Raw genomic sequence first — 24,297 nt, forward strand, 5'->3', positions numbered from 1 at the left:
CTGAGGTTAAATGAGAGAACTATAGTTCAATGGTTAAGGGTGAAACATGAGATGGTTAAGGAGAACATGAGGGGGAACTCCTTCACTCAGAGAGTGGTGAAGATGTGGAACGAGCTGCTAGTGGAAGTCATGGATGCAGGTTTGATTTCAACATTTCAAAGAAATTTGGATGGTCCAGGTGCAAGTAAATGAATCTAGGCAGATTAATAGTTGGGCATGGACTCAGTGGGTCAAAGGGCCTGTTTCTCTGCTGTAGTGTTCTATGACTGACTTGATGACTCTATAAGGTGTTCTCTGATAGCAGTAACATGCATACTGGCTGTCAGGCAGGCTGAGCAGAAAGGGGAAAAGGGATGGAGGCTGGAAGAAGTGATGATGAAAGGAGTGGGGAGAGCAGAATAAGGGAAGATCTAGGAAGGAAAAGAGAGAAGAGGGATGGAGTTGAGGGAGATATTGGGAATTAGAGAAAGGGGGGAAATAAAATAGAAGGAAAAGAAAGGGGACAGGAAGAGGGGAAATGAAGAGTGGAAAAAAAAGTGGATAGCTGGAGGAGAAAGGAAGGGAGGTGATTAGGAATCTAATGGAAGAGGAGGTTGAGAGGGCAAGAGGAAGGAATTTGGCAAGGAGCTGGTTAGACTATGGGGTCAGGGTGGGATACAATGGATGGGTTGGAGAAAAAGTTATTTTCAGTTTATAGGGAGTTGACAACCGTGAGCAGATTGCTCAGGAACAGAGATTATCCATTTATGACATTGTGTCCTGTCCCAGAATGGAAAGCCCCAGAAGGTCAGACGCTTTGATATCAGGGCAGAGTGCTGCTGAGAGCTGGTTTCATGGAAACCTGAATAAAACAGGAGGAGGCAGTTCTGATATGGAATGTGTTAATCTGGATGAGGAAGTAATAGGGGTGCATCTTGGTCATGAAATTAGAATATCATTGTTGATCCAGTATCAGAAAGGTCCTCAGGCTGGGTGGAGCCTAACCCTGGGAGTCTTTACAGGAGGTCAGTCTTTCTCTTCTCTCCTCTACCTCTGTGCTGATATTATGGCATTTTACTTCTTCAAAATTAAATTTGAACAATGTGAACAGAATGAAGGGGGAAGAATTTCTGAAATTTGTTCAGAACTCTCTTGACTGGTATGTTCTCAGCCCAGCTAGGAAGGATGCTGGTCTGCTGCTGGAAAGTGAGGTGTCTGTTGGAAAATATTTGGGTATGAGTGATAATCGTACCTTAAAGTTTCATGTTAGTGATAGAGAAGAGGAAGCAACAATATGCAACTTAAACTGAAAGAATGTTAACTTCATTGTGGTGAGAAGGTAGCAGTCTGGATAAAATGGACCCAAAGCTGAGATTGAGAAGAAAAACTGTTATGTTTCTGGGACTGTCAGGCAACATGTTAACATTTACTACACCACCGGCTATCCCAGACTGAGGCTTCACATAGCATGAGTCCAAACCTGTATTCATCCTCCTGTCCTCCCCTTATACACCCAACTATTGCTGAGTCATCAGGGAATTTCTGCAGATGACGTAACTTAGTGTTGTATCTAGAGTCTGAGGTATACGGGTAAACAGGAAGGGAGCCAATACAGTGCCCTGTAGGACCCCAGTACTGCTTATAGCCATGTCTGATACACAGTTCTGAAGCTGCTCAAACAGTGGTCTGCAAGTCCATTTTCTCCCATTTAATGCAGGTTGGCACTTCCATTGTATCCTGGATAATGGGCTACTCATTAATATGTTCATATTTATTTGAACATACCAGTTCTTTTTTAATTTACTGCTTGCCCATGAAATGATAATAAAAAAAAACAAAGCCTTTATGGTCTTGCTGCTGGTATTCCACAGTAGAAGATACTGTGCAGTTTTTTTGGATTATTCCATGTTGGAATGAAGGATATAAAATTGCATACATAATGACAAATGACACATTCAAACAACATAATCTCTTTTATTGAATGCACCACTGATACACTTCAGTTTCTGTGTTGCTGTTGTTTATTCTGGACTCATTAACTCCATTTATGTCCATTTATACTGCAGGTAGGTACTGATGAACAAACCTGCAGTAATTGCTGAATACTAACCTATTCTTTAGCAAGCAATATCACATTTAAAATACATTAATTCCTAAATGTCACTGGTGAAATTGGTAAATTAGTTTATTATTTTCATATGTACCAAAGTACAGTGAGTGTAGCGCATGGCTAAGTGGTTAAGGCGTTGGACTAGTGATCTGAAGGTCATAAGTTCGAGCCCTAGCCGAGCAGTGTGTTGTGTCCTTGGCAAGGCACTTAACCACACACTGCTCCAGTTCACCCAGCTGAAAATGGGTACCAGCAAAATGCTGGGGGTTAACCTCGGGTTAGACTGGCATTCTATCCGGCGGGGGGGGGGGGGCGGAGTCTCGTACTCTCAGTCGCTTCACGCCACAGAAACCGGCATAAGTACCGGCCTGATGAGCCTATAAGGCTCGAGACAGACTTTAACAAAAGTACAGTGAAAATCTTGTCTTGCATGCAGATCAATTCATTACAGTGCTATATTGAGGTTGTACAAGGTAAGATCAGTAACGGAATGGAGAATAAAGTGCTACTGTTACAGAGAAAGCGTAGTGCAAGTAGACAATAAGGTGCAAAGCAATAATGAAGTATGTTGTGAAGTCAAGAGTCTATCTTCATTGACATAAGGAACTGTTCAATAGTCTTTTAACAGAACACTAGAAGCTGGTGGTACATACTTGCAGGATTTTGTATCTACAACCTATGGGAGGTGGGAGACAAGAGGATGTTCACAGTGGGTTGGGTTTTTGACTGCTGACTACTTTACTAGGGCAGTGAGAATTGTAGACAGAGCCTGTGAAGAAGAGGCCGGTGTCCCCGGTGTGCTGAGCTTTATCTACAACCCTTTCTATTTTTGTTGTGGCCACAGGCAACACAGTTGCCCTAGCAAGCTGCGATGCATCCAGTTAGGATGCTGTCTATAGTGCATTAATTAAAAATTGGTGTGTGTCAAAGGGTCCAAACGAAATTTCTTTAGCTTGAGAATGTAGAGGTACTGATGATTTTTCTTGGCCAAGACATCTGCACGGTTGTATCAATTGAACGGTTCATTCCTAGGAACTTGAAGCCCTCAGCAATATTGGTGTAGACAGGAGCATGTGCACTGCCTCCTTCCTGAGTCAATGACCAGCTCTTTTGTTTTACTGATGATGAGGAAAAGTAGTTGTTATGACACCATATTACTAGGCTCTCTATCTTCTTCCCTGTATGCTGACTCCCTATTATTTAAGCTGCTATGCTGATTTCATTTGCAAATTTGTAGACTGAGTTAGAGCAGAATCTAGCCATTCAGGGAGTAGAGTATGGGGCTGAGGATATTGCCTTGTTGAACACCAGTATTGAAAATAATTGTAGCAGAGGTGTTGCTACCTATTCTTACTGATTGCAGTCTGATACTCACTGGCCACTAAAAGATTAATATATTTCCTGATCAAGGAAAACATACTTTTCAGACAAGGCATACAAATGATAATATATCCAAGCAGGCAAAATCTGATTTTCAGAATTTATCATTGCTCAAAACATAGATGTTTTGTTTATTTTGTATATTCCATCTGAGAAACTCAAAAGTGTTTACAAGGCTTCATAAGGATTTTTTGAATCTGTCGTTGTGGTATTTGGAGTTGACAACCTTCAACTTAAGAGGTTTTCAACGATTTGAAAGGACCCTTGTCTCAGATCATGGAAAGCCAGCCATTTTAGTGCTGTTAAGAAAGTAACAATTGAGATAGGAATGGAACCTAAGTCATTCAGTGAACATTATGTTTTTTGATGGTATCAATAATTATGAGTGAATTTAATCATAGTTCTTTGATGCAACACTTGTTGATGAATGAGAGGGTCTGTTGGTGGTAATTAATAATCACTGATCTCAGCAGTACACTCTTTTGAGTCTATGCTTCAATAGCCTAAATGTTCATTAGTCACAGTTGCTGAAAGTCAACAATAATGGATCTGGTTAAGCAATGTTTTGCCAACGCATTAAACCAGAGTGACTTTTATAGACTGAAAGCTTCCAGTTCACTGTGGGAGAGTGTCTTTGAGAAGGCTTTTAGTGCAGTGACTTGGTCATTGAATGAGTGAGATGTAGTTGTCCCTAATACAGGAAGGGGCTTAGATAGGTAGACAAACTCTTTTCCTCAGGGTAGAAATGCCAAACATCAGAGGACAGGCTTTTGGGATTTGGCGGGGGGCGGGGGGGATGAGAGACAAGTTTCTTAAGCAAAGAATGGGAAATAGAGCTGTTGATAGGGACAAATGTGTCTAAGGCATTTGAGCCTAGAATGGGCCACTAGGGGTAGTAGCGGAAACTGGCTTTTTGGTGGAGTGTAAGAGAGTTTTTCTTAGATGCATGCTTATAAAGGGAATGGAGGGATATGGATGCCACTCAGGAAGAGGATATTTAGTATAAATTGGCATCTAGGTCAGCACAGCATTGTGGGCTGAATGTCTGTCCAGAGCTGTACTGTACTCTGCTTTGATGTACATACAAAACCAATGGAGTAATTATAATTCCTTGTTCATTCCTTGAGTCATATTATCACATGAGGAATGATTATCTCCTCAATCCCTTTGTTGTGTAGATATTGAAAAATAATTGATGAGCAGCATAGTCAGAGATAGTTAAAGTCTATAGAAATGAATAAACCCTTCATCAGGATTCACTTATCATGAAATGTTGACTGTTTATTCTTTGCCATAGATGCTGCCTGACCTTCTGAGTTCCTCCAGCATTTTGTGTGTGTTACTCTGAATTTCCAGCATCTGTAGAATCTCTTATGTTTATGATAGTTAAGATCTACAAAGTCACTTCCTCATGTATAGAGCATCTGTAACCTATGTTATATCATGAGCATTGAGCTGTGGACTATGATATAAATCAGTGACAACAACTGAAATGATTTTCAGGCCAGAAAAATGGATGCGATCTTGATCTCCACACTGGATCTCTGCATATAGAATAGCAGACATCTCAATGACTACAAGCAGAAGAACCCTGACATAAACTACATCGTGGTGTCCAGTCTGGGGGCTGAGGTATAGCAAGAACTGCAATTCTTTGGACAGTATGTGTTGATGACTGCTGGAGAAGCAGTAAGTGTAAATTGTAGTTGATACCTAGATTCCTAGACAAGCAAATGATAAGTGAGATACAGAGGGAAAATCAAAAGTCACTGTTTACTAACCTGCAATGGAAAGTCATCACCTGTGTACAGAATCCATGTTCATTTTGGCTTGCACAGTGACACAAATTGTATATGATCACTGTCAACAGCTGACATTCGATCAGAAGATGTAGAATCTTTTCGGGTAGAGTTAAGAAACTGCAAGGGTAAAAAGACCCTAATACGAGTTACTGTATGTAAAGGCCTCTGAACAGTAGCCAGGATGTGGGCTAGAAATTAAAATGGGAGATAGAAAAGGCATGTAAAAAGGGCAATGTTATGACAGTCATGGAGGATTTCAATATACAGGTAAATTGGGAAAATCAGGTTGGTGGTGATCTTGGATCTCAAGAGAAAAAAAAAATTGTAGAATGCTTTTTAGAGCATCCTGCGGCCGAGCCCACTAGGGGAAAGGCTGTTCTGGATTGGGTATTGTGCAGTGAACCTAAATTGTTTAGGGAGCTTAAGGTAAAGGTACCCTTAGGAGACAGTGATCATAATGTGATAGAATTCACCCTGCAGTTTGAGAGGAAGTCAGATGTTTCAGTACTACAGTGGAGTAAAGGGTATTATAGAGGCAAGAGAGAGGAATTGGCCAAAGCTGATTGGAAGGGACACTTACTTCAGTGAAAAGCATCAGCACCCTCCACCCACCAAGCAAGCAATAACAAAGCCCCCAAGAAAGACGAAGATCTTCAGTACACCAAAAATTGTTCATCCAACAATTCGACATACCACAAGCTCGCTCTCTCCTTAATAAAGGGGCAGAGAGGTATCACTCAGTGAGAGGGGAGACATAAACTGGCTGATTTGTGATGATAAAATGTGCTGTGAGGCTTTTTTTTCCTGAGTTCTCTGATTGGAGAATTGGCAACAAACTCTCCCCCACCAACAAGAGAGAGAGACCAACTGAGACCATGTATGATTCACCGAGTACTGAGCCTCTGACAGCTGATCCACTGTTCCCAACGTTCCATTTTCTCCTGCAATACTTCATTGGCGACACTGGTATAGACTCGACTTGTCCACAGGGCTGCAAAGCTTCAGAACCCCAATGATGTGCTTGTTTTCTAGGCTACGTCCTTGAGATGTCAAAAAGTGGCTGGTTGTGAATCCTCAGGAGCAGGTTCTACCACTGTAAAGAACTGAAGTCTGAGTGTAACTCCATGTCAGGGTCTCCAACAGAACTCCATCCACCATGAAAAGGAAAAAGGGAGACATCAAAGTTAGAAATTAAAGCTGTTTCCACAAATGAACTTGAAGGAGTTGTTGTTATGTACCATCGTAGCTCTGCCCCAGAAGGACTACACCACAGGGCTCTGAAAGGAGTAGCTGGAGAGATTGTGGGGCATTAGTAATGACCTTCCAAAAATCACTTGTTCTGGAGAACTGGAAGATTGCAGGTGTCACTCTACTCTTCAAGAAGGGAGGGAGGCAAAATAGAAGAAATTATAGGCCAGTTAGCATGACCAACATGGAAAGGTGTTGGAGTCGATTATTAGGGATGATGTCTCATGGTGCTTGGAGGCATATGATAAAATAGGCCTAAGTCAGACCATAAGATAAAGGAGCAGAAGTAGGCCATTCGGCCCATGGAGTCTGCTGCGCCATTTTATCATGAGCTGATCCATTTTATCCTATTTAGTCCCACTGCCCCGCCTTCTCACCATAACCTTTGATGCCGTGGCTACTCAGATACCTATCAATCTCTGCCTTAAATACGCCCAATGACTTGGCCTCCACCGCAGCCCGTGGCAACAAATTCCATAGATTCACCACCCTCTGACTAAAAAAATTTCTTCGCATTTCTGTTCTGAAAGGGTGCCCTTCAATCCTGAAGTCATGCCCTTTCGTACTAGACTCCCCCATCATGGGAAACAACTTTGCCACATCCACTCTGTCCATGCCTTTTAACATTCGAAATGTTTCTATGAGGTCTCCCCTCATTCTTCTAAACTCCAAGGAATATAGTCCAAGAGCGGACAAACGTTCCTCATATGTTAACCCTCTCATTCCCGGAATCATTCTCGTGAATCTTCTCTGTACCCTCTCCAACGTCAGCACATCCTTTCTTAAATAAGGAGACCAAAACTGCCCACAGTACTCCAAGTGAGGCCTCACCAGCGCCTTATAGAGCCTCAACATCACATCCCTGCTCCTATACTCTATTCCTCTAGAAATGAATGCCAACATTGCATTCGCCTTCTTCACTACTGACTCAACCTGGAGGTTAACTTTAAGGGAATCCTGTACGAGGACTCCCAAGTCCCGTTGCATCTCAGAACTTTGAATTCTTTCCCCATTTAAATAATAGTCTGCCCGTTTATTTTTTCTGCCAAAGTGCATAACCATACACTTTCCAACATTGTACTTCATTTGTCACTTCTCTGCCCATTCTTCCAATCTATCCAAGTCTCTCTGCAGACTCTCCGTTTCCTCAGCACTACCGGCCCCTCCTCCTATCTTCGTATCATTAGCAAACTTAGCCACAAAGCCATCTATTCCATAATCCAGATCGTTGATGTACAATGTAAAAAGAAGCGGCCCCAACCCTGATCCCTGTGGAACACCACTGGTAGCCAGCAGCCAACCAGAATAGGATCCCTTTATTCCCGCTCTCTGTTTCCTGCCAATCAGCCAACGCTCTATCCACGTATGTAACTTCCCTGTAATTCCATGGGCTCTTATCTTGTTAAGTAGCCTCATGTGTGGCACCTTGTCAAAGGCCTTCTGAAAATTCCAAATATACAACATCCACTGCATCTCCCTTGTCTAGCCTACTGGTAATTTCCTCAAAAAATTGTAATAGGTTTGTCAGGCAGGATTTTCCTTTAAGGAATCCATGCTGAGTTCTGCCTATCTTGTCATATGCCTCCAGGTATTCTGTAACCTCATCCTTGACAATCGACTCCAACAACTTCCCAACCACCAACGTCAAGCTAACAGGTCTATAATTTCCTTTTTGCTTCCTTGTCCCCTTCATAAATAGCGGAGTGACATTTGCAATCTTCCAGTCTTCCGGAACCATGCCAGAATCTATCGACTTTTGAAAGATCATCGCTAATGCCTCCACAATCTCCACAGCTACTTCCTTCAGAACACGAGGGTGCATTCCATCTGGTCCAGGAGATTTATCGACCTTTAGCCTATTCAGCTTCCTGAGTACTTTCTCTGTCGTAATTGTGACTGCGCACACTTCTCTTCCCTGCCACCCTTGAGTGTCCGGTATCCTGCTGTCTTCCTCAGTGAAGACTGATGCAAAATACTTGTTCAGTTCCTCTGCCATCTCCTCATCTCCCATTACAATTTCTCCAGTATCATTTTCTATCGGTCCTATATCTACTCTCACCTGTCTTTTACTCTTTATATACTTGAAAAAGCTTTTAGTATCCTCTTTGATATTATTTGCTAGTTTCCTTTCATAGTTAATCTTTTCTCTCTTAATGACCTTCTTGGTTTCCTTTTGTAAGGTTTTAAAAACTTCCCAATCCTCTGTCTTCCCACTAATTTTTGCTTCCTTGTATGCCCTCTCCTTTGCTTTAACTTTGGCTTTGACTTCTCTTGTCAACCACGGTTGCATCCTTTTTCCACTCGAAAATTTCTTCTTTTTTGGAATATACCTGTCTTGCACATTCCTCATTTTTCGCATAAACTCCAGCCACTGCTGCTCTGCCGTCTTTCCCGCCAGTGTCTCTTTCCAGTCAACTTTGGCCAGTTCCTCTCTCATGCCACTGTAATTTCCTTTACTCCACTGAAACACCGACACATCAGATTTCGGCTTCTCTTTTCCTAATTTCACAGTGAACTCAATCATGTTATGATTACTGTCTCCTAAGGGTTCCTTCACCTCAATCTCTCCAATCACCTCCGGTTCATTACACAATACCCAATCCAGTACAGCCGATCCCCTAGTGGGCTCAACAAGCTGTTCTAAAAAGCCATCTCGCAGACATTCTACTAATTCTCTCTCTTGAGATCCAGTGCCAACCTGATTTTTCCAATCTACTCGCATGTTAAAATCCCCCACGATTATCATAACACTGCCCTTCTGACAAGCCTTTTCTATTTCCAGTTGTAATTTGTAGTCCACATCCCTGCAGCTGTTTGGAGGCCTATACATAACTGCCATCAGGGTCCTTTTACCCCGCTATTCCTTAGCTCAACCCATAAAGATTCTGCACCTTCCGATCCTATATCACCTCTTTCTAATGATTTAATATCATTTCTTACCAATAAAGCCACGCCTCCCCCTCTGCCTACCTTCCTATCCTTCCGATACACAGTGTATCCTTGGACGTTCAGCTCCCAGAGACATGCATCCTTTAGCCAGGTTTCAGTGATGGCCACAATATCATAGCTGCCAATCTGTAGCTGTACAACAAGATCATCCACCTTATTCCTTATGCTGCGTGCATTTAAGTACAACACCTTAAGAACAGTATTTGATACTTCTTGCTTTGATTTCACTGCAACTTTATTGCACTTCAACTCATCCCAATGGCTACACATTTGCCCCATCACCTGCCTGTCTTTCCTGACATCTTTACTGCTCACTATCTTAGATTTATTTTTGTTTTCCCCTTCCTCCGCTCTATCATTCCGGTTCCCATCCCCCTGCCAAATTAGTTTAAACCCTCCCTAACAGCTCTATTAAACTTTCCCACCAGGATATTGGTCCCCTTCGGGTTCAGGTGTAACCTGTCCTCTTTGAACAGGTCATACTTTCCCCAGAAGAGATCCCAATTATCCAAAAATCTGAAGCCAGCATCGTTTCCTTATGGGAAAATCTTGCCTGACAAATCTGTTGGGATTTTTTGAGGAAATAACAAGTGGGATAGACAAAGGAGAATCAGTGGATGTTGTGTATATGAATTTTCAGAAGGCCTTTGATAAGGTACCACAAGAGGCTTCTTAAGATAAGAGCCTATGGTATTACAGGAACAATACTAGCATGGAAAGAGGATTGGCTGATTGGCAGGAGGCAAAGGGTGGGAATAAATGGAAGCTTATCTGGTTGGCCTCCGGTGATAAGTGGTGTTCAAAGGTTTATTTTAGTGTCAAAGTATGCATATACAATACAACCCTGATATTTGTCTTCTCTAGATAGCCAATAAATACAGAAAGACAATGGGTGTTGATGAAAGAAAAGACATCAACTCTCCCACCGCACGATAAAGAAAAGAAACAAAACTCGCAGACCCCAAAATTCCCCCTTCCCCGCAGCAAAAAAACAGCCACAATAATAATTACCGACCCCCTACACATAATAATCCCCAATCCCCGACACCCTCACTCGCAGAAAAGAACGACAGTAGCAGCAAATGCCCAAACCCCACTCTTACACACAAAAATTAACAGATCATCCACCCGCCATTGGCCATAAGAAGGGAAACATCGAAAGACTGTAGATGTTCTGCAGCAGTCGGTGTTGGGACCGCTTCTTTTAAGGTTATATATCAGTGATTTGGATGATAGAATTGATGGCTCTGTGGCCAAGTTTGTGGATGATATGAAGATAGGTGGAGGGGCAGGTAGTGTTGAGGAAGCTGGGAGGCTGCAGAAAGACTTAGACAAATTACGAAAATGGGCAAAGTAACAAATGGAATACAGTGTTGGAAAGTAAATGGTCCTGCACTTTGGTGGAAGGAATAAAAGCGTAGACTATTTTCTAAATGGGGAGAAGATTCAAAAATCCAAGGTACAAAGGGATTTGGGAGTCCTTATGCAGGATTCCCTCAAGGTTAACTTGCAGGTTGAGTTGGTGGTGAGGAAGGCAAATGCAATGTTAACACTCTTTTCAAGAGGACTAGAATATAAAAGCAAGTCTGTAGTACTGAGGCTTTATAAGGCACTGGTAAGACCTCATTTGGAGTATTGTGAGCAAAACTGGGTCCCTTATCTAAGAAAGGATAAACTGACATTCGGCAGGGTTCAGTGGAGGTTTACGAGAATGATTCCGGGAAAAAAGGTTATTGTATGAGGAGCATTTGATGACTCTGGGCCTGTACTCATTAGAATTTAGAAAAATGAGGGGACATCTCATTGAAACCTTTCAAATTTTGAAAGGCCTAGATAGAGTGGATGTGGAGAGGATGTTTCCTGTGGTGGGGGAGTCTAGGACCAGAGGGCACAGCCTCAGAATAGAGGGACATCCATTTAGAATGAAGGTGAGGAGGAATTTTTTTTGCCAGAGGGTGGTGAATCTGTGGAATTCATTACTATAGGCAGCTATGGAGGACAGGTCATTGAGTGTATTTAAGGTGGAGGTTGATAGGTTATTGATAGTCAGGACATGAAAGGTTACAGGAAAAAGGCAGGAGAATGGGGTTGAGAGGAAAAATGGATCAGCCATAATGGGCCAGATGGTTTAATCCTGGTCCAATATCTTATGGTTAACTGAAATGTGTACAAATTATAAAAAGTAAATCTTAAAAGGATCATAAGGTCCTTACTGAAATATTATGAAGAATACTCAAATGATAAACTAAATTTAGTTAACACCACATTATTAGTGTTCTTCCCCATGAACATCTCAGAATCCCAATGGTTTTCAATTTATTTGTTTAATTTTGCTAAATGGGGTAATCTTATACATTGTTTCATTTGCATGACAGTGCCATTCACGTAGGTTTCGGTCATCTCATGATTATATCAATAAAATTCAAGAAGGCTCTATGGCCAGTTGAATCTGTTCCACTATTCACAAAATGCTGGAGGAACTCAACAGATCTGCCAGCATTTATTGTTGTTCCTCTCCACGCCTTGTGGCGCATCAAGGGGCAACCTTGCCATTTCTTTTTCATTTGTCTGTTTTTTACAAAGCTGAGTTGCTTGCTCGACACTCAGCCCAGCACGGATGGAAAATATGCAAGGAGCCAGTCAGATTCGAACCCGGGACTCAGGACCATTCGCCTTGAAGTCTGGTGCAGATGCCACTGCGCCACCAGCTTGCAATACCAGCATCTATGGAAATGAATAAACAGTTGATGTTTTGGTCCGAGACCCTTCATCAGGACCGGAAAGGAAAGGAGAAGATGCCAGGATAAGAAGGTGGGGGGAGTAGAATGAGGTCAAACTGGAAGGTGACAGGTGAAGTCACGTGAGTGGGGAATGGGCCGTTTTGCTAGTATCTACTTGTTGGGATCTTGCAGGTGATCAGACCAAGTGAAAGAACAATAGTTACAGAGATATATTAGAATACAAAAGTGATTATGAAGAGAAATTTAATCTAAGAATTAGATGGGAACTGAAAACTGGGTACTGGGTTTGCATTTTCAGTGGATTTTGTTTAATTGGGCCAATGATTAATAGAGGGAAGCCACTTATTTGTGACAACTGAAAAACAATTTGAGAAAATAGCCAGGATTCCCTTCATTTATTTGGGACATTGTGCCACTTAATTGGTTCAGGAGACTGTTGCCGAACAGTTTCTAACTAGCATCAGTTGCGTGCACTTGTGTAGCTGTTAGACACTACAACCAGGCTTAGTCTTTAAATAGCATCAGTTATATGTGTTTGTGTTCAAATCCCATGACTTTTGTCTCTAAGAGTTGGTGAGAAATAAGCAGTAAGACAATTCAAAACTGTTTTTCTCACTGCGGTTTCAAATATTCAGGCTTGGAGCTAGAGGGGTGGCCAGGAGTGAAAATCATATAATTTCATTACTTCAAGAAGTTAGGAACTACGAAGAATTTGAATGTGTAATTCTAAATATGACAATGAAAATGAACATTTGGGAGGTTTAATTGTCAAAAGCATTGTATGAAGACAATCTATTGTCTACACTAGGTGTCTATGCTGATTTTGTTCATTTGCAGTTAATCAAAAGAACACAGCTGCGTACACCGTATAAATTCACCTGCCTATAATTATTAGGAACTATAGTTTTATAGTACTGTAGCTATATTGTCAATATTTTCACTCATTCTGTATTTCATTTAGATACATAACCTGTTACTCAGTTTAATGGTAGTTTGTCTTTTTTATACCCTTTTAACTATTTCCATGAAATTTTGGCTAATTGGGGCAGCCACTTAAATGGGCCAAAATGTACTGGTCACAATTAACCGGAATTAATCCACTGTACTTGAATTTATTTCTGGATCTGGATTCCATCATTTTGCTAGTCCAGATGTGCTAACTCAGATTACCATTGCTAATTAAGTCTATCCACTTAAGGACCAAAACTTTCTGCTGGGACATTGAGCTCTGTGGATAAGGAACTCTTGAAAATGCCAGCAGGCTATTATAAGGTATGCTCCATTGTTCCCCTGACAAATCAAGATAACATCACTCCTCTTTGCTGCTCTGGAAAGAAATGGTCTTCAGCTTTGAGACGAAGGGTCCTGGTGTCCTGACGAAGGGTCTCGGCCCAAAACGTCGACTGTACCTCTTCCTATAGATGCTGCCTGGCCTGCTGCGTTCACCAGCATTTTGTGTGTTCAGCTTTGAGAGTTTGTTAACTTCTTCTGCCTGAATCCTCAAACTTACATGCTACAACTTGTGTTAAGTTGTTATTCAAGAGATGTTGAGTAGTATAGCCACTGAGGCAGCCTTGGGGAATAGTAGTTGTTTTATATTTTAAACAGAAAGCTAAGTAGTAGTAGGAAATGACTCTGAACACTTTACAGAAAGCATGGACAGAGCCTTTGGGCATGTTTGAAGGTCACCTGGGATTCCAGTTATTAGTTGTCTTACTCGTTAATGGAACCCAGAGCAGTATGGAAAACTGCACTTTCTGCGGATATCAAAATGACATTCGTTTGCTAGAACTGGGCACTTCAATTTATTTAAGAACTCTGGTTAGACCATATTTGGAGTATTAAGTTCATTTCTGGTCACCTCAGCATGGAAGGATGTGTAAGCTTCAGAGAGGGCATGGAGGAGATTTGCCGGGGAGCTGCCAGGATTGGAGGGCATGTCTTATGAGGAAACGATAAGCGACACAGGGCTATTCTCTTTGGAGAGATGGAGGATGAAGCTTGACTTGATAGAGGTGTGTGAGATGATGAGACGCATTGATAGTGTGGATGGCCAGCACCTTTTTCCCCAGGGTGCAAATGCCTAATATTAGAGGGCATATTTTAAGGCTATTGGAGGAAAGTAAAGGAGGATATCAGAGGTATTTTTTACACAAGAGTGGTGTCTGCATGGAATGTACTGCTAGGGGTGGTATTAGAAGCAGATACATTAGGATATTTAAGAGACTCTTAGATACAGGTACAGACAAAAAATAGAGAGTTATGCAGAAAGGAAGCGTAGATTGATCTTGGAGTAGGTTAAAAGGTCGGCACAGCATCATGGGTTGAAGGGCTTGCACTTCTATGATCTACCGAAAAATTAAGTTGCATAATGTGTTTCATTATTAAGTGTGTATCTGATGTTGAGAACATGTCAAATATGCTAGCTTGGATCCTAACGAAAAGTGCAGAGGCAAATTTCACGATTGATATAAAATAATCCAGAACAAATTACTTAAAAAAAACTGTTCAGTGTAATTTCTAGCCAGCTTGCTTTCTTGGGTCTCTTATGCCATTCAAAAAGATCATGGCTGATCTTCAGTCTCAAAGGTGATATTCCTGTGCTATCCTCATATTTCCACCGATAAACAAGTGACACCCCTTTTGCAATTTTGGACAGGAAACATTGCTAAATCTCAAGTGGAAAGATAACATATCTGCAGGCCTCCAAAGGTTGTCTTACAATAAACTGTGAGCTAAAACACAAGTATGGGACGAACGAGTTGAATATCCAGAACTAGCTGATAATCATCACATTTGTGAACTTTTCAAAAAATCCAAAATAATCCATGGTCAAAACATTCCACTAAACTAAGAATAGGGGGAGAGGTTAAGTCAGAGAGACAATCAACATCCTCAGGAAAGAGCACTTCAAAATTTCCTCAGAGAGACACCTCCCTGTGAGGCCATTGTACAATTCCTTTGCACATAATTCACCACTTTTTCAGCAGTACTCCAGTCATCAAAGGATTGAACATTCTATACAGCACATTTAAATCAACAATGCTTCTGGGACTGACAAAATTCCACTTGTAGCTGCAAACAAGGTGGAAAAATGTCTCTGTCATGAATTATTAACTTCATCTGGGAAGAGGAGTCCATGCCAGAGAATCTATAATGACTATCTGTAAGATAGGACACACCATTGCAATAATTATAGAGGGTTTTCCTTGATATCTATAAGAGATAAATCACTGCAATTCCTCTGTGTGTAGAATAAATGACCTGAAGTCACAATGAGGATTCTGCCCATTGAGGAATAATGGACATGATCTTAGCTGCTCAACAAATCCAAGTGACTGGAATTTTCAAAGATTTCAGACCAAATCACCTTTCAGAAATCATCCTACATGCAGCATTTGTAGTAGAAGGGAAATGTAAGTGCAGAGCTTACTGTGGATATTTCTGTGCTGCTCAGAGTAAACAATCATGATCATCATATTGATCATGATCGTTGATTTTCCTCTGTAACGCGATGATACAGCAGTTTTGTTTGTTCCCAATACTTAGCTGATCTTGGGTAAGTCTTATTTTCCTTCCAAGCGTGATCTATGTTAGGATGTTGCAGTGGACCTTTTACCTGAAAAAGCAGAGATATACAGTATGTTAAGATAGTATGTAATTTATAGCAACACACTAATTAATTAAAGTATTGGGCCTTGAAGATGTTGAACTTCATTAGTGGCTGCATTAATAATTCATGTCAGACATATGGAAATTATTCAGTCACATTTCTGATTTTATTCTTGTGCCCGGTGAATAAAGTCATGAGACTTTATTTAAAGGGTACCCTGCTTTAGCTCTACATTTGTAGCCATGGTGTTGATATGGCTAATGTATTAGCAATTTGTCTACTACTGATGGATTTAGTGGTGTCATTAGATGTTGCCATTGGTAATAAGACCTTTTCTTATTGGGGGAGGGTTTTTTGTCTGTATCCTGTACTGCCACCTCCTATTATATTTTTGTAGATCTAACAAAGAGTTGGTCATTATACCAAGCGAATGCAGATGAAAGTCTTGGAGAAAAATTTTATACTATTTGTACTTCTCATACCCCTATGATGTTAAACATCAGGTCAACAACTTGACATGTATGACATTGGAGACAGTACTATGGCACACTTCTATTTAACATCACTTTCAATAGAAGGTGCCTTCAGTGGCTAACCACTCCTTCAGTATTGGACTAAAGCATCAATCCTAAGTTTGGTGCTTTTGTCTCTGAACTTGAAATCATAACCTTCTAACAATTATTAGATGTGTCTTAGGATAGTGACCTTGATTCAACAATACGTAGCTGTTTCATCAATAACCTGCCATCATAAAGTCACTACAAGTGTTTGCTCAGGATAGCAAAGGACCAAACTGGTCCATTTGAAGATCAGCATGGTCACCTGGGCATGGAGACAAAAGAGATGGGGGAAGGTCTTAAAAGGACTTTGTGCTTCTATACTTACTTCGGAAACAGACACAGAGTATATAGAACTGAGGCAAACAGCAGTGAGGTCATGGACCATATATGGATTACAGAAGAGGAACTGCATGCTGTCTTGAGACAGACTAGGGTAGATAAATCCCAAGAGTCTGACAAGGTGTCCCATTGTACCTTGTGCAAGGCTAGTGCTGAAATTGCAGAAGCACTAGTACGGGTATTTAAAAGGTATTTAGCCATGGGTAAGGTGCTGGAGGACTGGAGGATAGCTGATATTCGATTGTTCAAAATTTGTTGTCATCTATATCAATGATCTGGATGATAATGTGGTAAATTGGATCATCAAATTTTTGGATGACACCTGGGGACATTGTGGACAGTGTGGAAGGCTATCAAAGCAGAGTCCTGATGAAGGATCTCACCCAGAAACTTCAACTGTTTACTCTTTTCCATAGATGCTGCTTGACCTGCTGAATTCCTCCAGCATTTTGTGTGTGTTGCTTTGGATATCCAGCATCTACAGATTTTCTCGTGTTTGTCAGGCTATCAAAGCACTTTCTTAAGGGTTCCTTTACCTTAAGCTCCCTAACTAAATCCGGTTCATTGCACAACACCCATTCCATATTTGCACTTTTACTAGTGGGTTCAACCACAAGCTGCTCTAAAAGCAAACTCCTAGTGTTCTATAAATTCCTTCTCTTGGGATCCAGTACTAACCTGATTTTTCCAATCTACCTACATATTGAATTTCCCATGACCATCGTAACATTGCACCTTTTACTTGCCTTTTCTATCTCCCATTGTAACTTGTACCCTACATACTGGCTACTGTTCAAAGGCCTGTATATAACTCCCACCAGGGTCTTTTTCCCCTTGTGGGTCTTAATTCTACCCACAAGGATACCATATCTTCTGATCCTATGTCACCTTTTTATAAGGATGTCATTTCATTTGTTATCAATAAGGTTATCCCTCCCCTCTTCCACCTACCTGTCTTTTCAATACAGTGCATATCCTTGGATGTTAAGCTCACAACTATGATTATTTTTCAGACATGACTCAGTGATGCCCGATGCAAGGACAACAAAGAGGCGGTCGTGGGAGACAGAGGAGTGGAATCGGGATTGCTTTGAGTTGGCGGACTAAGCCATGTTCAAGGAATCATCAGAGCATCTGAAAGGATATCCGAAAGTTGTCATGGACTTTATAAAACAGTTGTGGACGAGTGTGTCTTCACAAAATCATTCAGTCTTCCCCGACGAGAAGCCCTGAATGAACCAAGGGAACCACAATCTGCTGAGAGCCAGATTAGTGACATTCATGTCTGGAGATCAAGTAAAGGATGAAAGATCCAGGTAAGAACTCCAGGAATCCATCTTGCCTGCAAAGTGGCAATTTTGAATCTAACTTGAATCACAGAAGGATGCTCGACAGCTTTAGCAGGACTTGAATGCCATCACTTCCTAGAAAGTGAAGCTAAGCCGTATACAGTACGTGCCAGCAATGTTTCGGTCCCTGATGACTGCAAAGCCTTTATGCTTGCTTTGACTGATGCACCTGCACAAGCTCCCACAACACCTGACACACTGTGATTTCAGTCTCTGAGGCCAAGGTGAGAACATCTTTCAAGAGGGAGGACTTACGGAAAGCATCTGGCCCAGACAAGGTATCTGGCTGAGTACTGAAGTCCTGTGCTATTCATCTGGCTGAAGTGTTTACCGATATCTTTAACATCTCTCTTCGGCAGTCTGAGGTACCCTCCTGCTTCAAGCAGGCTTCAATTCTACTGGTGCATAAAAAGGAGTTTTTGCCCTTTTATCACTATTTACTTAATTTCATTTTTAAACTATAGTTCTTATTGTAACTTACATATTTTTATAATTATGTATTGCAATTACATATTGTACTTTATAGATATTTTTATTATTAAGTATAGAAATGCACTGCTGTCATAAAACACAAACAACAGGAATTCTGCAGATGCTGGAAATTCAAGCAACACACATCAAAGTTCACCAGCAACTTTGTGTGTTGCTGTCATAAAACAACTAATTTAACAACATGTGCCAGTGAGATTGAACCTGGTTCTGATTCCGTCGCTTCATCTGCTAGGATTTCCCAGCAACCTTCTCTAGGTTGCCAGTAATAGCTATGTTCTAACTTTCACAACTTCTAGATTACTTATTTACTCTTTTTTTGTTTTTCCTTCTCTGACATCTCCTCCAGACAGATTCCCTACTATTAGCAAACCTCTCTCTCAGCCATTGCCAATCTGTCATTCATTGACACACAAGAGAGTGCTGGAATCTGGAGTACCAGCCAATTCAGCTGGAGGAACTCAGAATAACGTAAATAAAATGCTGGATGAGCTCAGTGGGCTAGGCAGCATCTATTGAGAGGAATAAATAATTTCTGTTTTGGGCTACGACCCTTCAGCTGGAGGAACTCAGCAGGTTGAGCAGTAACTGTAGGGGAATTGGGTATTGGCAATGTTTCAGGGCAAAATCTTGCTTCTGGACTAGTAATATGAGGAATGCAATGATCCTTCCACAGATGCTGTTTGACCTACTGAGTTCCTTCAACAGTGTATTTGTTGCTCTGTCATTCATTGTCTTTTGGTCTCCATCATATCAGAGACATCCCCTTTGCTAGTCCTGCCTTCTCCGCGCTACCCCGCCCCCCCCCCCCCCCCGCCGACCCTCATTCCTTCACCTGTCGTGGTGCTTTCACCAGTTGGGTTTTTATTTCAGATCTGCACCAGCTACATTATTTTTTGCTTTTTGACAGCTATCAATATCATTGTTTTAGGGTTTCATTAGTTTACTTAATGAGGATGCTGGTTGACCTTTATTGAAACTGATTACCAGTGGAAGTTTTATCTTAAAATATGTCATTAATGAGGTGCTCAGTTGATGATCCCATGAAATAAGCAACTGTCTTTAATACAGTGAGAAGGATTGTTGGATTAGATGACAAATAAAACATAAAGTATTGTGGCAAGTATTGGGAAAACAGATATGCAGTATGTTAAGAATAACAGTCCAGCTGAACTGCTCGTTGCCTGTCACACCTCAAGTTCTCAACACATCAGAAGTCCAACACAATGGGCAAAGTAAAGTGCTAATCTTTTGATTTATAAAATGGTTGTTTTCTTTAATAAAGTAAACTTTATTCACAATAAAAAACTAATTACAAGAATGAAACCATTTCTTGACTTTCATTCCTGACATACATGATCAATAGTTTTCACACTGTTCTAACAAAGTCACCATTCATAAGGCGCTCTAGGTTTTTATATGAAATACTACAATAATTTGAGAGGCTTCCTCCCCCCACCCAGCTCCTCCCTCCCCAGCAGGAGAAGAACCCTATATTGTGATCCTTCCCCAGCGAGCTGTTCCAGTGACTGCACCAAACTTCAGTGCGCCCCTCAGCACGTAATCCTGCAGCCTGGAATGAGCCAGTCTGCAGCATTCTTCCATGGACGTCTCCATGTGCTGGCAGACCAACAAGCTTCGGGCCAACTGAAGAGCGTAGTGTTGCTAAAGAAATCATAGTGTTGAGAACTGGCTAAAACTAAGCTAGACGGAGGCCATAACCGGGAAATATAAAAGTCTTCACCACACAACAAACCTTCAGGAGAAAGTCCAAGAGAATCTCACTCTCCTGACACAATTTTTTTACACTTCTTCAAAACGAATATAACAATAAATGATTAATGACTCTAATCGCCTTATTAACTTTAGCATTTGGAATCCAGTCAGGTAAGTTTCCAGAATTACATATCTACAATGGCAACACATCCCAACTAGCAGAACTGCTTTTAATATTCAATACTGATGTACGTTCCAAAAGCCTACAGACGCACAAAATACATCTTTTTTTTACAGTGTTGAAGGATGTGTCTACGAATATACAACTAACCAGGAGGTTGCGTGACAAAATAGACCTGTCTTGAACTGTGCATTAGGTGGCAGGAATTCATCTTTAACAACATTTTATGGGACTGAAGCAGAATGATTGCTTTCACTAGCCACAAAGTATCAGATGGAAGCTAAATTGTGTGTGGGTTTTATTTCCTGAAGGCTAGTTCTCAGTTTAGTTAATCCATAATAATGCTCTCCATAATTTCATAGCCTCAGGATGATCCTTATTACATAGGATGAATAAATTCAGCTAATGATTGAACAGATTTGAGGAGCTCTTGTATCTTTTGCATTAGAATATTGTAGGAAAAAGTTTCAGAATAGTCAAATGCAATTTCAGGGTTTGCTGTCACAGAGTCCTTCTCATTAATGGATCTGACTTCCAGGAAAAGGAGACAATTGCCAAGCTTTTGATGAACCAACGATCGGTACTGATGCTATTTCTGTAATTATGAAATTCCAACCATCTGTATGTAGATCTGGCCACCACAGAGTCCTGATAAAGGGTCTCGGCCCGAAAGGTCAACTGTTTTCTCATTTTCATAGATGCTGCCTGTCCTGCTGAGTTCCTCCAGTATTTTCTGTGTGACACTATAGGAAGCATCTATGGAAAAGGCACAGAGGCAATTTACCAGGAAGCTGCCTGTGATGGGGCATTTTAGGGGGAAAGACTGGAGAGGCTGATATGTTTTACTTGGAGTGAAGGAAGTGCAAGAATGACTTGATAGAAGTATACAACGTAACTCAGATCATAGGTAGGGTAGATAGTGAGAAATACTTCCTTATTAGAGATGTTAAAAATCAGAGGCCATAGGTTTAAAGTGAGGAGTGTAAATTAGAGAGGGTATAAGGGAGAAAAAAAATGATTAGTTGTAATCTGGGAAGCATCTGCATGAAAATATGGCAGAGGAATATAGCCTCACAACAGTTAAATAGTACTTGGATGAGCACATGAACCACCAAGGCATAAAAGCTGGACACTAAATGCTGGTAAATATGATCAGCATGGATACAATAGGCCAAAGGATTTGATTCGATATTGTGTGATTCTGTGACTCTGACTCGAATCACACAATATTGAATCAAATTATACACTTTGAGTCACAGATTATTAAATAATAAATGTGGCTTCAATTTATTTATATCTTTGGGACTTCAATTGTGAGCCTATAACATGAAGAAGAAGCACTTTTCAGTCAATGGAAATGAATGTTTGGGTTGGGTGTTCAGGTGAATCCTGAAGAAGGGTCTCAGTCTGAAATGTTGACTGTTTATTCATTTCCACAGATGCTGTCTGACCTGCTGAGTTCCTCCTGCATTTTGTGTGTGTTTTGCCCAGAATGAATAGACTGTAACTTGCAGCACAAAACTGTTACCAAATCAGAAGTCTTACAATGTAGATAGATACCCTGATTTTGGAAATAGAAAGATCACAAGAGGGTATTATTATAATAATAAAATGTATTACAAAATGAACTGCTGTTGGTCAGAGTGGAAGGCTTTCATACTTAATGAGCTCATTTGTTACAAGATAAAAAAGGAGAATGCCAGAAACACTGTAGTCAGGCAGTGTTCATGGAAAGAGAAACTGATTTAATATTTCAGGTCATTACTGTTTTGTGTTTAATATTGTAAATATAGTGTCTTATTAAGCATTCTTTGTTTAAATAATTCATTGTGGGTTATATGTAAAAGTATGTGAATGGCATACGTCATCACGCCACCACATCGTAAGTGCGTGCCTGGCTATATTAAGACTAAATCTACACAGTTATTCCCGGCTCCGTGTTTTTCTTTTGATTAGTTTTTATGTTCTGGAGTGACAAAACATAATTACAACCAAGAAAGAAAGTAGTTTTTCTTCTAGTTTGTTTTCAGTCTTTCCCAGTTGCGATGAAAAGTCTTCATCCAGCAACATTAACTCTGTTTTGCTTTCCACAGATGCTGCCTGGCTTGCTGGATATTTCTAGAATTTTCTTCTTATATTTATATTTCAGATTTCTAGCCTCTCCAGTCTTTTGATATTTAAGGACTTGTTGGGCGAGTTTGGAAAGAACTCCATATATTGCTGTACCTAATTTAGAACTTCCCGTCAAGTGTAATTGAGCTTCAGTCTCCATAGAGGTCGTGGCTTAGATTATGTTGTTTCTGAAGTTCAAAAGGATGGTTTTGGAGACAAGGAGGTGTGTTAGAGGTCAGATTAGAATTTAGGGACAGGGATGTATAGGAATTAGAGGTCTGGGCAGAGTCTCAGCCTCTGTGTTTGAAGGCCAGCAACATAGATGAGTGACAAAGGACATCTGGAGTCCAGGCTTCTGCTCTGTGCTTGAAAGCCAGTGATGTGGTCAGGGATCAAAGGACATCCGGAGTCTTAGCTGCCATTCTGTGCACAAAGGCCAGCAACGCGGCTGGCAAGGGGTATCTGTGGATGTCGGGCTGGAAAGTGTTGTGGGCGGGGGCCTGTGAGGATGTGGGCAGGTGGTTAGCAAATTCCCCTAGGTCAGTGGGTCCTGGGGTGGCATGTCCATGTGAGCTGGAGGCACGAGAGACAGTGATCCCTTAAGAATGTGAGTCGGCAAGCCCAGAGTCCAAGGCCTAGAGTTCACGGTCCATTCATCAGCTAGACCTGGAGTCGATACTGAAGATCGTAGGCAAAAGTTTCATAGGAAGTTGAGAAGTTGAAACCCTGGATCTTCCAGTTTGAGGTTCTCCGGGGAAGTCGGTGGTCCATTGTCCGTGAATCTGATGGAGGCCCAAGGGCCTGCATTGGGTGGAAGGAGGAAAGGGGGTTGTTTTGTTGCTTGTTGTGTTCTGTGTTGCTCTGCTGAGCAGTGTGGGCTTGCTATGTTGGTGCCGGAATGTTTGCCCCCGGCACATCCTTAAATTGTGCTGATTGCTAATGCAAACAGCACATTTCATTATGTTTCTATGCACATATGATAAATAAATAAATGAATCTGAACTGATTACCTGAATTAGTGAAATTTGAGAGACAATTTAGATTACATCTCTCAACATAAAGATGCTTACTGTGGAGCAGCAGAGAGCTTGTTCAGAATTTAGTACATGCATATGTGAACTGTGATTACCTGATGCTAAACCTCATATCTAATATTGACCTTTTCCAATTAATTGTATTTAAAATGTTCTTGCAACAATGAGGAAGCAAATAGTTAACATGACTGTGATAAGTCTTGCAAAAGAATTTCAAGAATCAGAAAGAGAAATCCAGAAGCTTTTATCACAGGTTGTTGCAACTTTGCAGTTGTCGCAAGGTCAATAAATCTCGATAAATATTGCAAAACCAGAAAGCATGAAGTCTGCAATGCATCAGTAAATATTTGATAGTCAGTATAAACTATGATTCACCCTGCACGTTGATTAAAACATCAGGATTTTTTTTTGCAAGCACATTCTTTTATATTACTTTTTTTATGGTGGAAGGTGACTTAAAGGAACAGTGTGTTTTTCTCATTTTCTGTTCTGAAATAAGTTTCCAGATCAAACTGGCCTGATTTCATAAACAAGAGATGTAATTTTGTAATTGCTTGGAACTGCAGATGGAGATTTGTGTTTTTCTATTCTGTTAATGTTATTTATATAAACTCTAATTTCTGATACGGAGATTTTCTGGCTGTGGTTGGTGAGAGATTTGTGAATATATTAAAAATGTGACATTATAAATACAC

General features: G+C 40.9%; 1 long non-coding RNA gene across 1 annotated transcript in view; it reads left to right on the forward strand.

The window, feature by feature from the left end:
- Window positions 1-19,794, forward strand: part of LOC134345436 (uncharacterized) — a 28,805-nt gene extending 9,011 nt beyond the window's left edge. Inside the window, exon 4 of the long non-coding RNA XR_010017698.1 lies at window positions 17,735-19,794. This is a non-coding gene — a long non-coding RNA (uncharacterized LOC134345436). The remainder of the gene's footprint in view (window positions 1-17,734) is intronic.
- The last annotated feature ends 4,503 nt before the right edge of the window (window positions 19,795-24,297 follow it).

This window comes from Mobula hypostoma, chromosome 4, assembly GCF_963921235.1.
Source record: "Mobula hypostoma chromosome 4, sMobHyp1.1, whole genome shotgun sequence".
NCBI classification, from domain to species: domain Eukaryota; kingdom Metazoa; phylum Chordata; class Chondrichthyes; order Myliobatiformes; family Myliobatidae; genus Mobula; species Mobula hypostoma.